Raw genomic sequence first — 14500 nt, forward strand, 5'->3', positions numbered from 1 at the left:
TAAACAGATTATTTATAAAGATACAAATTCTGAACTTGGTCACTTGGTAGTATGGTAAATTTTGTTTGTTTTTGATTTTAAGATTTTTAGCTAATTTTTTTTGTATTTTCCCAGGAAATTAAGGTCATATTTTTTTATGCATGTTGAAAAATATACACTTACAAGTATTGGTGCAACTGTAAACAAGTGATGAAGTGACAACATTTACAATAGTAAAACTGACAGCATTTACTTTAATTTTCTGCCATTTTTGTAATTATATCAATCAAGACCAAAAACTAAAATGATATTTTAGCATGCTGTAAGAAATGAGGAATTCAGATCTTAAAAGATCATTACAATTAGCTTTGAAACATTCACCATTTTAACATCATTGTTTCATATAGCTTATATGTCTTCATTTACAGGCAAATATTCTGTTGATCTTTTATAAACAAAGTAGCACCCATCTGCTTCTTGAGACACTCCTGGCGCCTATTCATTGCAAAAATAATACATGTCCTAATGACTTCCACATATTTTGAAATCTCCCTTTTGAAATTGGTCTTGGCAGATTATTTGCAGGTACTTGAGTTGCATCTGTTTGCAATTTTGCAAATGCGGAAGACTTTAATGTTGAGCACTGCAAGAGGGCTATTTTAATCCTCAGATAACATTGGCTGTCATCAAAAGCCACATTTATCTTTTCGAAGGTGGGGCAAATGTTTAATGTTAAAAGACAGTAAAAGGTCAAGGTCAAGCCTGAGGTCTGAATATTTTCCTTTCATAAAACTGTATCTTTTGCCATTTTACTTCTTGTATTTCTTTCATTTAAGTTTCTGCTTAGCTATCCATTGCCAAGAGGATGTTTTGCTGATAAAATGAAAGATCAGGAAAAGAATAAATCTGAAATAATTGTGAACGTCGGTCTGTTGTACTTATTATTACCATGTGGCTAGCAGCTGACCAACTTAAGCCGTTTTCATTTACACTACAAAATGGAGCAGCCTGGTCCAGGGAAAGTACAAATTTCCTTTTATTAAATCACTTGACTGTTAAAGGGAAGTTAAAGGTCTCCCTTCAGTACACAAAAGCAAGGCTGAAATGGCATCCTTAACGTACCTTGTTGGGCCTTGTTGTTGCAGCACATTGGAACAGTGTGAAGGATTACTAGTTGCATAGAGGACCCCAGCAATAGATGGGCACAATGATGGTGAGTTAGGAATGATGGTTTAGATTTAATTCCTCTGTTGGTTTCTTTATTCTTATTCTTATTATTTATTATTATTTTATTTTATTAGACTGCTAATTTGTCTGTGACTCGGTTCTGTCACCACAATATTGAAAAGTCCCTTCCTCCATGAAAGGATGAACATTACAAGAAGGAGATTGCAGAGCAAAAGCCTTAAAAATATTTCATTCTGGGTGTCTACTTTCTGTTCATATTGTTATGCAGTGAGAAAAGCTTGAAATACAAAAATTGTGCCAAGGTTTGAAACACCTCAGTGTTTGGTATGAAAAGACTGAAGGAGTACTTCGTATGGTAAAGGCTATTTTCATGTTTCTTGATTAGCTGCATGGTTATAAGAAGTGTGCATTCAGACCTAATACATTTCATTCAATCATCTCAAAGTTCTTTGCACTTATGAATTAAGCATCACAAAATTCCTGTGAGGTATTTTAAGAGGGATCATTTAACTCACCACTGAACTGCAGCAATCTCTGGGATGGAACTTGGCAGCTGTTTTACAGCATATAACAACACTAGGCAGGTTAGGACAAGAGGTAAAGAATACTTTAGCCAGTTAAAATTGCAGAGGGAATTTAGATCAAAAGACGTTCACAATTTAAATTTGAATGACCAAGGGTTACGTTTTCAACAGTGCCTAAGTCATTGTGGTACCTATGTCTCATGTTTGCAAGGGACTTGGGCACCTTTGAAAGTGTACCTGAGGCACTGAGTTTAATATCGTTAGAAGATATTAATACAAAGAAGTTCTATCAGAACTTTACAGACCATGAATGAGCAGAGTTTTGGGTTTCTGTCTTATAGGAAAATTCCACATGCCAATTAGCCTTCTTTTCCCTTGGGGGTTGGTTCAAGACTGACTTATAGAATGTGGTCCCACCTGTATAGTAGCAGCACCGCTTCCTCATTATTTATTTATGTATTTTATTATTTGTATTGCAGTACAGCTCAGAGGCTCCAGATAGGCACTGGGTATCCAGAAGACCACTAAGCAGGCGGTAATGGTAGTCGAGATGGGAGATGATGAGGGTCTGGACAAGAGTGGTGGTGGCTGTTTAGATACAAAAGGTTGGTTCTTTAAAATATTGTTCAGGAAGAAGTGGCAGGACTGAGATATGATTTGAATGTGTGGGGCAGGTGAGAGAGAGGAGTCAAAGATGATGCCCAGGATGTGGACTGGAATGACAGGGAGGAAAGTAGTATTGTCAACAGTGACAGGGAAAGTGGGGAGAGGGGGTGGATTGAAAGGACAAACAAGGAGTTCAGTTTAACCATGTAAATTAAGTTGGTGTCAAGATATCCAGGAGAAGAAATCTGAGAGACGTACAGAGACACGGGATTAGATGGCAGGTCTTAGTGAAGAGGTAGATTTGTGAGTTTGTGGTGTAAATTTAGTAACAAGCCATGTGAACAGAAGAGGTCATCTCAGGGAACACTGCAGAAAGTACAAGAAGGAAGGAGATCTAATTGTAAGAGATGCTTGCAGGAACAACCATGTAGGTAGGAGGAGAACAGAGCCACAAAAGCCAAGGGGGCACTGAGGTGTACCTGCCTGGTCTCCTGTTGAAGCCTTGGCTCCTTCCTGCTTATTTTGTTAGATCTGACTGGATCACAGTACAAAGCAGTATGGCTGCAGTTTATGGTCAGGAGCAGTTGCAATGTCAGTGTGAGGTATGCTTATAAAAAGTGTTGTAAAAAGTTACTGCGTGGTTGTTGTAGCCAATTTTGAAATTATGACAACCTGGCACAAGATCTGAGTCCATATTATGGATTAATGTCTTGCAAAAACAGTAAGCCAAGTCTAAATGTTTATCTTTGCACTCCCATACACTGTATGGCCATATCAGATTATGCTTTTTTGGAGTCAGCGTATGCATTGTTTGGAATAAGATGAAAATTAGCTATGACGCAAGGATAATTGGCTCTGACTCACTTAAAGACAGAATATGATATCACTGATATAAAGAGACCGACATCACTGATATAAAGAGACCATGATAGTGTCATGTATTGATATATTATTAAGCACTCACCGGCTTTTTACATTTGAAAAATCTTAAATTAAACTAATAATGAAGAAGCTACCTCTTAAATGACATCACTGGAATGATCCATTACTGCTACTGTATACACAACTTGAGTTGTGGGAAAACCTGTAAGGTTCAAGCTGTGTAGGAATTTAGCGAGTCCAGAGGGCTGTATTTGGTTCTTGTGCATTCATGCTTCCTGGAGATTTGCTGGGAATTGGGGGTTGATGAGAACCCTAGACTTCCAGGAGAATGTCCATGAAAACCTGATCAAACAAGACAATTTCATAACAAGATCATTGTATTACAACTGTTCTTCCCTTTCCTACAGTCCTCTTGCATTGTCACTTGTCTTTATTTGTTCTTAGCTGAGACAGGGTAGTTGCCTTTAGCATCCCTCCTAGGGTTTTCCAGAAGATGGACTAATGACTCACTCGCCTCACCTCACATGGATAGAGGAGTGGGAAGAAGCCCACTCTTCCTATCCATTACACTGTAAAACCCTTCATGGGAGGGGGCTGCCAGTCTGTTTCCCCATTCCACAGCAGCAAAGGGAGAGGAGAAGTACCGGGCTTCCCCAGGGATGCTCTGAGATTCACTCTTGTGCTGAAAGTTGGAATTGGGGGATGTTTGCCTGAGAATTCCTAAGGCGATATGTGTGAAAGAGAGACATTGTTAACCTGTAGAGAGGTTCGCTACCCTATGATCGTGCAATGCTCACCACTATTTTAATTTAAGCTGAATGTGCCTCCTTCTCTAGAAGCAACTGCTCTCCTCTTATTATTTCTGTTGTGTTTAGATGTATGTTGATGCTCATCTGCCTAATGGAAAATACCTACATTTACAGTCACAAGTGCACCTTGGGATGAATGTATTATTTATAAAGCCCCATCATCACACCCCTCACAGTTACATTTTATGCTGCTTGTGGGTGTACTCTTGTGTCTTGTTGGCAGTGCAATTAGTTGCACTGTGGGAGATTCCCAGGTTCAAAGCCAGCCATGTAAAATCTATTTCACCCCTTTTTAATATGTGGGTCTTTTTATAAATGCAAAAACCCCCTGACATCCCTTCATAAACAAAGCAGAATAACGCTGTTAGAGAAAAGCTTATACACATCCGATCCAGCCACTGTTTCTACTTGGTATATATTATACTCAGTTTACTTGCTCTAGACCACCAATATGCAGGTGGAAGTGTGAGGGCCATTGAGCACTCTCCTTTTTTCCAGTGGATCACAGTTACTGAAACATCTGTGCTAAATAACTTTGGGCTTAGGCACTGTTGCAAATTGAGTGCTCAATAGCCCTCAAAATTTCTAATTTCTTACGTGGAGGGGAGGGTGTCGTTTAGGAATTGTACATGGTCTGCAGTATAAAGCATACTGGAAACATTTGCGAAGGGCCATTTTAAGCACGTTTCAGCTGCAGTGAAAGTACCCCTCAGTACTTTGTTTCTCTATTTAGATTTATTCCATTTAAAAGTGGACAAAATAGATGATGAGCATGTTATTGGTGTAATGGTGCAGGAGGTTGCAGAGATGTCTCACAATGACTGGAAGCGAAAACCTAAAATTTGAACTCCCATATAAGCGGCAAGTTTTTAAAATGTTGAATGCGCACTTGAAAGCATGTACAATTCCAGTAAGCCAAATGTCTACCTTTCTTCAGGACCTATTCTGCTCTCCTTCCACTCTCTCATATGTGTAGATATTTGCATGAGCAAGGAGAATTGTGAACATGTAGGAGGATAGAAGAAATTCTGTGAATAGAATGGATGTGCCCCTATATAGAGAACCAATTAGAACAGTGGTTCTCAAACTTTTTTTTCACGGACCACTTGAAAATCGCTGAGGGTCTTGGTGGACCACTTAATGATATTTCCAAATGTTGTTTGTATCGTTAGCTAACTATTGTAAAGGACTTTGGATAAAAGTGCTATATAAAAAAACCTTAATAAAATTAAGGTTTTTTTGTTCTACAAAAAAAGTGCACAACTCACAGTTTGAGAATCTCTGAACTAGAAGATCTATACATATGAAAGTAGAATATGCCACTTATTTTGGATGTACTTTGTGAAAAACTGTGCTGTTTGACTTGACTCATTAAAGTACTTTAAATCAATCTTGTTTGGAATTTGAAGTGACTCTGCAAAACGGGGATGGTTTGCTGGAATTTTGTTCATGTCTGTGAACTAGCCGTAGAGGGAGTTGCTGTATTTTCCCCCTTCATCTGGATATCTATGAAATTATTTGGGCTGCTGTTAGTGATGTATTTCAGGTTCAAGCCTAGTCTGTTGGGATGGATCAGGTGTTGGAAGTAGCATGATATTTATCTTGTTTTCCTGATTGGTTGAGCTTATTCCATATGATGGCAACCAGCACACAAAGCAAAAGCCATTTCCATTTCTCTTCTCAATGGCTGATTTTGCTTCCATTGAAATTGATGGCAAAACTCTCACTGTCTTCATGTGTAGCAAGATCAGATACTCAGTGAGGGGGGCTGGTCATCATCTAGTGCTTTCATCTGCTTGAAAGTTAAGTTCTGTACTTAAGTTCTTTCATCTGCTTGAAAAGTCAAAAATTCTCCTCTGCACTCTCTCTCTGTGATTCTGGTGGCCAGTGGATGAGTATGTTATAAACGTATGTAAATCCTCCAATTAGTGAGAACAATAGCATTATTATTTCATGTTTTGGCTCATGTAATAATTACATTTCAGTGCAGAAGTGAATATTTATTTATCTGAGATCACAGTTCTGTTGTACTTAAAAACATTCAGCAATTCCAGTGGTTTGGGTTTTCCCAATACACGTTACAATATGACGAGCCATAAATTATTATTTGTGTTAATGAAATACTTGGTCACATCTGTGACTCATTCTGATGGAAGTCTAACTCTCATATAAACAAGTATGTTTTTCAGTGTGGATTTACATACATTTATAGATTAGAATCAGGAACTATGCTTCCATTATAGTCAAATGCTAACTAGGTTAATAGGTTTTCCTGAATTTTCATCCAGACATTTCTTTGGAAATAAGCTTTGATTTAAGTGTTGCACAAATTAAAAAGTACATAAAAACCAAGGGAGAGGAGGAGAGTTAAAAGAAATGAAAACTAAGTATATTAAAGTTAAAGAAAGTTAAAATTAAAAGGTTATCTATGAATAACCACAATCAAATCTTTTTTGTCCATATTTAATTCAAATGAGATTGCTACATATTGACTTCTAATGCTAAAAGGCCACCCATCATGGAATCCCTGCAGCCAATGAAGCAAGCAACTGAATGCTTTCTTAAATGATGCTAATCAGTCCAGGGAGGCCTGCCCTCTATCCCCATCAGTATTCTGTAATTCAGATGTGCTGATAACCTGAAATTGAATGTGTCAGTATGCAGACATGTGAAGAAAAAAGAAATCTAAAAGGCAAAAGATCCAGCTGTAGAGACTATGCCTATTTTATTTTTTTGTTGTTTATTTGTTCAGGGTAAAGATTAAAAAGGATTGTTGCAAGTTGCTCTCAAATATTTACTGAAAGCTTTAAAACATGTTGACTGAATAAATAGGTTAGACACTTGATTTCCAGGTACTGCATGGCAAATTAAGATGAAATATTAAAAAACAAAATAATAAAGAAATATTTGAACAACACCCTGAGGTTAAACTCTGTCTAGATAGTAAGATTCTAATCTGAAATGTTTTTTTAAAATCTCTATGGCCTTGCTAGTACCAGCAGTTAGTTGCTAGATCTATTATAAATCCTGATTTTTCCAAAGTTTAAAATTCAGCTGTTTAATTCTCATCTGGTTTAAACTTTGCATAGACACTTTCATCTCAAATGCAGGTTTTCTTCTATGATACTGTTGTGTCAAAAATATTTTTGGGTAGTATTGTATATTTTTCTCGGACTTTCTCTAAAGGAACAATGGCTTAATTTTGCAAACCTATTTTTGTAGACAGTGTCCAATTTTGTCCTCATATGCATACAGAGCTCCCGCTTCCAAATCAGTGGAAGTGACATGCACATATCTGAAGAAAGAATTGGGTCTTTTGTTCTTAGAGTGGATTGCTGCTTTTCATTTTTAGCATAGGATGAGTTATTTAAATTTTAATTTGACCCGTTAGGCATGTGCTTTAGGTCCCTTTTTATCACAATTTTATCTATTACAAGGAAGATACTGATAATACTGTAGAATAAATTCATAAATTTCATTGCCCTAAAAGATGACACGATGGAATTTCATCCATTGAGGATTTTTGTTACATATGCATCTGACAGAGAAGGATGATGATGGCTAAACTGAGATTAAGATTTAAAAATGAGGAGAGAAGTTTTGTTTTTCTAACCAAGTGATTTAATTTTTTTTACATGTTGAAAACTATAATTCTATCAACAATGAATTGTATATGAAGATTTTTTAATAAAAACATTAAGAGCCAAATAATAATTTTTGTCTGTAGATCTCAGAGGAGGCAAGTATCTCAGAGAAGGTTTGAGCATTGGCCTGCTAAACCCAGGGTTGTGAGTTCAATCATTTTGGGATTTGGTGATTGGTCCTGCTTTGAGCAGGGGTTTGGACTAGATGATCTCCTGAGGTCCCTTCCAACCGATTCTAAGTATTATTGTCTCCATTTTGCAGTTGTAAAACTGTGGCACATAGGGGTGAAGTGACTTGCCGATGGTCATCCAGCAGAGCTGGCAACAGAACACAGGTCCTGAGTCAAAGTCCAGTGCTGTAACCACTAGACTATGCTGCCTCCCCTAATGTTTCTCCTAGATGTTCCTCTGTCCTTTGAAACTTCTGTCATCAAATGTTTGTATGCACTCATTTGTGAACAAAGGCGTCTATATATATATGCTACTTGGATCACTGGGCACGCAGTTCCATAGCTTGCATACAACTGCTGGCATGTGCCGATGTGCATAATTTTGGAGACCATGACTGAAAATTTAGGAGATTGGAAACTGACAACAAGAAAGTTTCTAAAGTTTCCATCATGCCTTTATCTTACTGTGTTGAGTTGAGATATCACTCGATAGGGTGAGATTACTGCCCACTGTTACAAAACACCTGAAGTACCTACCATTGGCACAACGTATTAAGTTAAAGATGGAATAGAAGGTTTAACTCTGACTGTTGTTCTCCAGTCTCAGTTACATTTTAGTATAATTTTCAGGACTAATGGGGAGAATTGAAGTTTTGTTTGTTTATTTGTTTGTTTTTTTTTAAGGCCAGCAGGTCCTTTATGATCACATATAGATCCTGAGAGATGCCGGTGTGTGCCTCCCACTCCCACTTTGAGGTCATTCATGGCTACTGTCTTCCAGTAGAGATGGCCCATTAATTGGCCACGAGAGTTTCTGTGGAACAGTGGGTCCACTCCAGTTCTTACTGGTCAATGGAAAGACTCTGTGGACTTCTGTGGAAGTTTTATCTGGCTTAATATTAGGAATTCCAGCTAGTGGCCTATTTTTCTGAGGTACTGAACTACCACAGCATCTTTTAGCGTTGATGGAAGCTGTGTGTGCTCAGTCCCTATGAAATTCAGGACATTTAAATGCATGGTTGACGAGTCTTTCCAATCCTTGTCTGTTTATGGAGGAACTGAAAGAGACCAAGAACGCTGATCTTTGGGGTGCTGACTGCCACCGAGACATTAGTAGGCTGGCGCTACCCACATTAAAATGACATATCGAGCTCTAATTATTTATTTGTGCATTTATTTATATCTTCTCATTGCTTGTAGATTTCATCTTAAAATGTTTATTTGAAATTGTCAGTGATCAAAGGCTAGAAAACAAAACTGAGCTAGATATGAAATATTTATTTTTTGCAGAAATTGAAGAGTCAGGATAATTCTTGTATGTGCAAACTTTACAAGATGAAACAAAATATTATTCCCTTAAACTTATAACTGAAGGATAAATCTACATCAGTGTACCTTCCTCCATAATTCAGATCTAAAGTGTCTTCTGTTTAGTATCATTTAATTTAAATTAACTGATTTTACTTGATCATTTTACACACACAAACATATGTGCGTGTGCACACACACACGTCTGTGTATTGAATTGATAAAGAACGAACTCTGGTTAAATAATCCACTTTTGTCTGACAACGGAATCAGTTATAGAGGTGCAAATATGCAGAAAGCTATTTGGAAATGCATCCTCGTAGTTGTCAGGTTTTATTATGCAGGAAGGTGTCATGTTTGTTACGAAGCTGAGTGCAGATGGCAGAGTGGAAGAAATGGATCACTAATTTTAACAATGATTAATGAACAGAGATAGAAAATGAATTACATTGGACTATTGGAGGCAAGAAATATTTTTGAGAAAATTTTGACTCATCTGCTGTGCTGTTCTCTGTAAATTATTTTCTGAAATTCTATATGTTGTCAACAGTTGACTGCATTTTCCATTACTGTCTATTTCTGTCCTTAAGTACTTTTGTGTTGTTAGAGATACATAATTTCAAAATACTAATACATTCCTGAATACTTAGAGAAAATATATGTAACAGTATGAATGTTCCAAAGACTCTAGCCATAAATGTCGTGTTTTATAATAATCTTTCATTTTTCCTCATTTTATCACAACGTTAGAAATGTTTGGTGTAAAAATAAATGAAAAAAGGAAGGTTTGAGGCGGGGGGAGAGGGATGAGAAATCATTCTGAGTTTGGGAAGCACAGGAACAAAGATAATAATAAAAATGTGGCCAAGTATGTTGTTATGGTTTTGAGCGTACAATGCATGTTCCACCATTTGCGATTTCACAGACTAACGAGGAAAAAAACATGTACACAGCTGCTTTTTAAATTGCCACACTCTTGTGCTTCTCTACTATGCTATACAGTCCGTTGGCTTACGCATGTCCTCCACACTCCATGGCCAATCTGCAAGGGAAAGTTGAAAGTTGCCACAAAGTCCTAATCATTGTTGATCCTTGCTTTACAAGCTGCTGAGATACACAGTCAAAGTTTCTTGCACTGCTGACCTTAGAGTAAGGTTAGATTCACCCATTCTCAAATGAATGTTAGTTCTGCCTTGAGAGAATTATGTCCTAATTTTTTCCCCTACTCAAATATTTTATTGGAAGATTAGATTATTAGAAGATTTATCAGATTTTTAAAAATACTAAATGCTTAAAACATAATTAAATATCTGCTTTTATATTATAGCCTGCACTGGGGTTTAGAAGTTAATGTCCTGAAAAGACATAGGGTCCAATTGGTTAGCCCTTGCACAAGTATGCATAGTGTTTAGAGAGGGGAAAATGGAAAAAAAAGGGGATGTAAGTAGCCTTTCCCATCTAATTCTGACATTCATGTGGCTGGAGGGCTCAGTACCTATATGTGGCTAGCATTGCCAAGGCTGCTGAAAGGGCTGGCCAGGTATATGGGAGGGCAGGAGTGCACACTGCATTAGAAACAATGGGAGCTGTGGGTACTCTGAACATAAGGCCCTTGAAATGTGTTTCTGGAGAGCTGTTTCCACAGTGCATTTCCTGGGAGCCCTAGAGAGAATTTTGGTATAGTTGGCCCAAATTCTCCTGTTGCATCATGGTCCTTCTGCACCCATTTCCAGCATGGACAGTAAGCCATAACCCAGCCACAGAACTTAGAAGAACGATAACATATTAAGTGCTCAGATTCCTCGGTCTCTCTGCCTTCTTCTTTTGGTACCCAATCAAGGTAGTATCTTAGGGCTTGTCTCCACTGGCACTTTACAGCGCTGCAACTTTCTTGCTCAGGGGTGTGAAAAAAACCACACCCCTGAGCACTGCAAGTTTCAGCACTGTAAAGTGCCAGTGAATACATGCCCTTAGTGCAGTATCGTAAACAGTAGAGTGGTGATGTTAATTGCATTATTACTTGATAATATACACTAGGCAAAACTTAGACTTGTTGTAAACAGGTCAAACTCCAGTGAAGTCAATGGAACTGCATCTGCTTACACCTGGTCTGAATTAGCCAATTATATCTCAGTAACAATGTGGTAGCTAATCATGCACTAACTTCAATGCAAAGTCTCTATTGAATGAGTTTCATGTTAGCACAGCTGCTTTTATTAAAGACCTGATTCTGTTGGATTTTAGTTCCTGAGAAGTCCTTCCCCATGCAAGAAATTCCCTTGATTTCAAGGGAACCGTCTGCATACAAAAGGACTTCTCATCTTTGTGAAAGTCTTCAGGATTGGGCCCTTCACAGTAAATTTTTGTTGCTACAGAACATCCAATTTCCTTTACGCAAAGCAATTTTCTAAACTTCAATAGTTGTTGTGTAAAGAGCCAAAGCCACAACAATAGCAATCCTCGAAGTAGGAGGAACTAAGATGATTAATATCTCTGTATCCTTCCGACATGAGTGTTCCCTCTGCCACCTGCCTAGTTTTAGATGGAGAGCTATGTTTTCCAATGAGATCTGTTTGGTTTGTGAGGAAACAGAAATTCCATGTATCTTGCTTTCACTTACAAAGGTTGGGCTTCATTCTGCTTCCATCAAGGTTAATGGCAATTTTGGTTTTTGACTTGAAAAGAAGGAAGATGAGGAACATGCTTTGAAAGTTTCAGAGTTGATTTTTTTAGGCGCTTTACCCATAAACATAAATGTATAAAAAGCAATTGTGATTGATTGGATATGTTCAAATTTTGTCTACATTTGCAGAGATAATTGGAAAATTCCACTAGTCTCCATAAAGTAGCAGTAAATATTTTTCTTGCCCTACCTCAAATCTTGGTACAGATACATTTACTCAGAAGGCTTTGAAGCTATCATCAGGTTGCATTTGTGGGAAAGATTATGATTTCTTCCATTTTCTCTTTACGCATTTGCTTATAAGTGCCAGGGAAAATTTTAAACATCTTTTTGAACGATTCTAACTCTAATATTTTGCATGTACTTATAGTCCTGATGGGAACATACTTTAGAAAAACAACTACTGGAACAGTACAAGTCCTGCTCAGGTTGCATAGCATATGCTAAACACTGAGAAAACATACACAGTGCTTTAGTGAACAAGGTAGGGGAATGCTCCTGAGAGCCGATTTAAAATGTGACTTAAGGCAAGCATAGCTTTTAGTTTCTGCTTCTTTTGGCAAACTAGTGAAATAGTGGTGGTGGTTGGAATCCCCTTGTAAGCACCAGAGGTTGCCTTTGCGGAGACCAGTCTGTACATCCAGCTTACATGAGGGTGACTGAATGTTAGTTATGGACCTAGCCTTTAATATGAGAGACTAATATTCCTATCACAAGATTCTCTCTTGTTTGAACGGTAGAAAAAAGGGAGTCCTATGCAACTTCAGCAGAGTTGTATGAAGAATAATCAGGCTTTGGCAAGCAACTCGAGAAGTACAGTTTTCCACCTCAATAGTGAGAAGTTATAGTGCAGCTTTTTTTGTGAAAGGTCAGTATGGGATCAATATATATGCAATGAAGTGGCTATGTGATAAATGTTCTAATCTTAGTTCTCAATTTTTTTCAATAGTCAATATATACGATAGAGAGTGCAGATACACTGTGTGTGTTGGTACATCTATGCATTATTTAACCGAGCTTTGCTACCATTAGATTCATGTTAGTGCACACAATCCAAATGAAGATATGACTGTTAATTAAAATCCCTTTTGGTTCTGTTTAGTCCAGAAGTTGTTCATACTCATTTTTATGGCATCTTATCAGTTTCAGCTTCATATAAGTGACTTTAAACTTAATTTTGTCTAGCTATTTTATAAGAACAAGCAAGTAAAAATGTTTATAAAATTAAGTCCTGTTCATGTAAATACTTATATGTGTGAATCAAGGCACTTAAATGCATAAGTGTTTACAAGGTTGGGTTTCTAGTTTTAAATATTTTCTTCTGTCTTAAGTTGCAATAACTTGAGAAAATATTTGGGTTTGCATTAATACTTCAGTTTTTCACATGAATATTTAAATTATTTTTCCTGTATGGTATCTATATGGTAATTAGTGTTTATGCCCCTTAATAAATGTGTGTGTGTGTGTATACAGACACATACACACATGCAAACAGAATGTATGTGAGTATATAGTAGTATATATAATATTAACACGGGCTATACCATGAACTAGAGGCCTGTCATACTTCTGTTACTTCAGGTAAATAACTGATTGACCTTTGTGGTGCACTGATACTTCACTAATCAGAACCTGAAATCTGTATAACAACACTTCATTTACTTGATAGACAAAAGAACAATTGCACTTGAAGTAATGTGATTTCTAAATAGACACTGCCTGTCAAAAGTAAATGCATTAGAAGTAAAATGTAGCTCAAGGAGACAATTAGCAAACAGAGGTGACACTGTAAACAGGTGCACCCATTATTCCCAAAGCTTGTGGCAATATATTCACATCTTTTAGACTGATGGAAGATCATGTGACAGTTTGGTGAATTATCTATCTGTATCATCTGACTGATGAAGCCTGCTGCAGTTGCAGATCATTTAAAAATGCATCTCACAAATTACATGGTAGCTGGGAAAAAATGCAGGTTTTTACGAACAATGCTTTTCTAAAGCTATGTGCTAGAATACCTAATTTTTCTTTGAAAGGATGTGGACCATTTCATTATGCTATGTATACAGTCAGTTAGGGTTGTGCAAATGCATTATAATGTTTGTTAATCTATACAACATTTTCTATTCCTGTTTTAGTGGCATTGTATATATATTTTTAAATGTGCTGTTTCTGAAACACTTATATCTGTGAGCAGAAGGGGAATAACACACTTCTTATGTAGTCTTCTGAAGTCACTACTTATCAAGAAAGATTTGAGATGAAAACATTTGACCTACATCTTTTTGTGGGTTATTGGATTTTTTTCCTACATGAAAAATGTAAAACAAGCAAGAGAGAATCTATAAACAAACTCTCTCTCAAACAGGTTGAGATGGGATAGTATCACTTTTTATGTGATGTGGTGGAAACTGGCTCATATGACGTATTATAATCTGATGCACTAACTGGATATGCTCTTTTCTAAACTGCCTTTTAATAAATGTTTTAAATTTCCTCCCCTTTAAAAATGAGACTTGGTTTGTCTTATCCACAGAAAAGTCTTGGGTCATGTATTTATCACTAATTATTTGTAACGACAACTCAGAGCCAGATAGCAAAATACCCTTAAAACCTGATGGGCAACAGGCAGTATTGTGTATTCTGTTTACTTTACCATCAACTTCAACAACAGTTATTGCTTTCTGCAACTTGGAAGTATTTACAC

At 37.1% G+C, this 14500-nt stretch overlaps 1 protein-coding gene across 4 annotated transcripts in view; it reads left to right on the forward strand.

The window, feature by feature from the left end:
- ZNF536 (zinc finger protein 536) overlaps nt 1–14500 on the forward strand; it is a 422921-nt gene that overhangs the window by 40793 nt on the left and 367628 nt on the right. The window lies entirely within an intron of this gene.

This window comes from Gopherus evgoodei, chromosome 12 (assembly GCF_007399415.2).
Source record: "Gopherus evgoodei ecotype Sinaloan lineage chromosome 12, rGopEvg1_v1.p, whole genome shotgun sequence".
NCBI lineage: Eukaryota > Metazoa > Chordata > Testudines > Testudinidae > Gopherus > Gopherus evgoodei.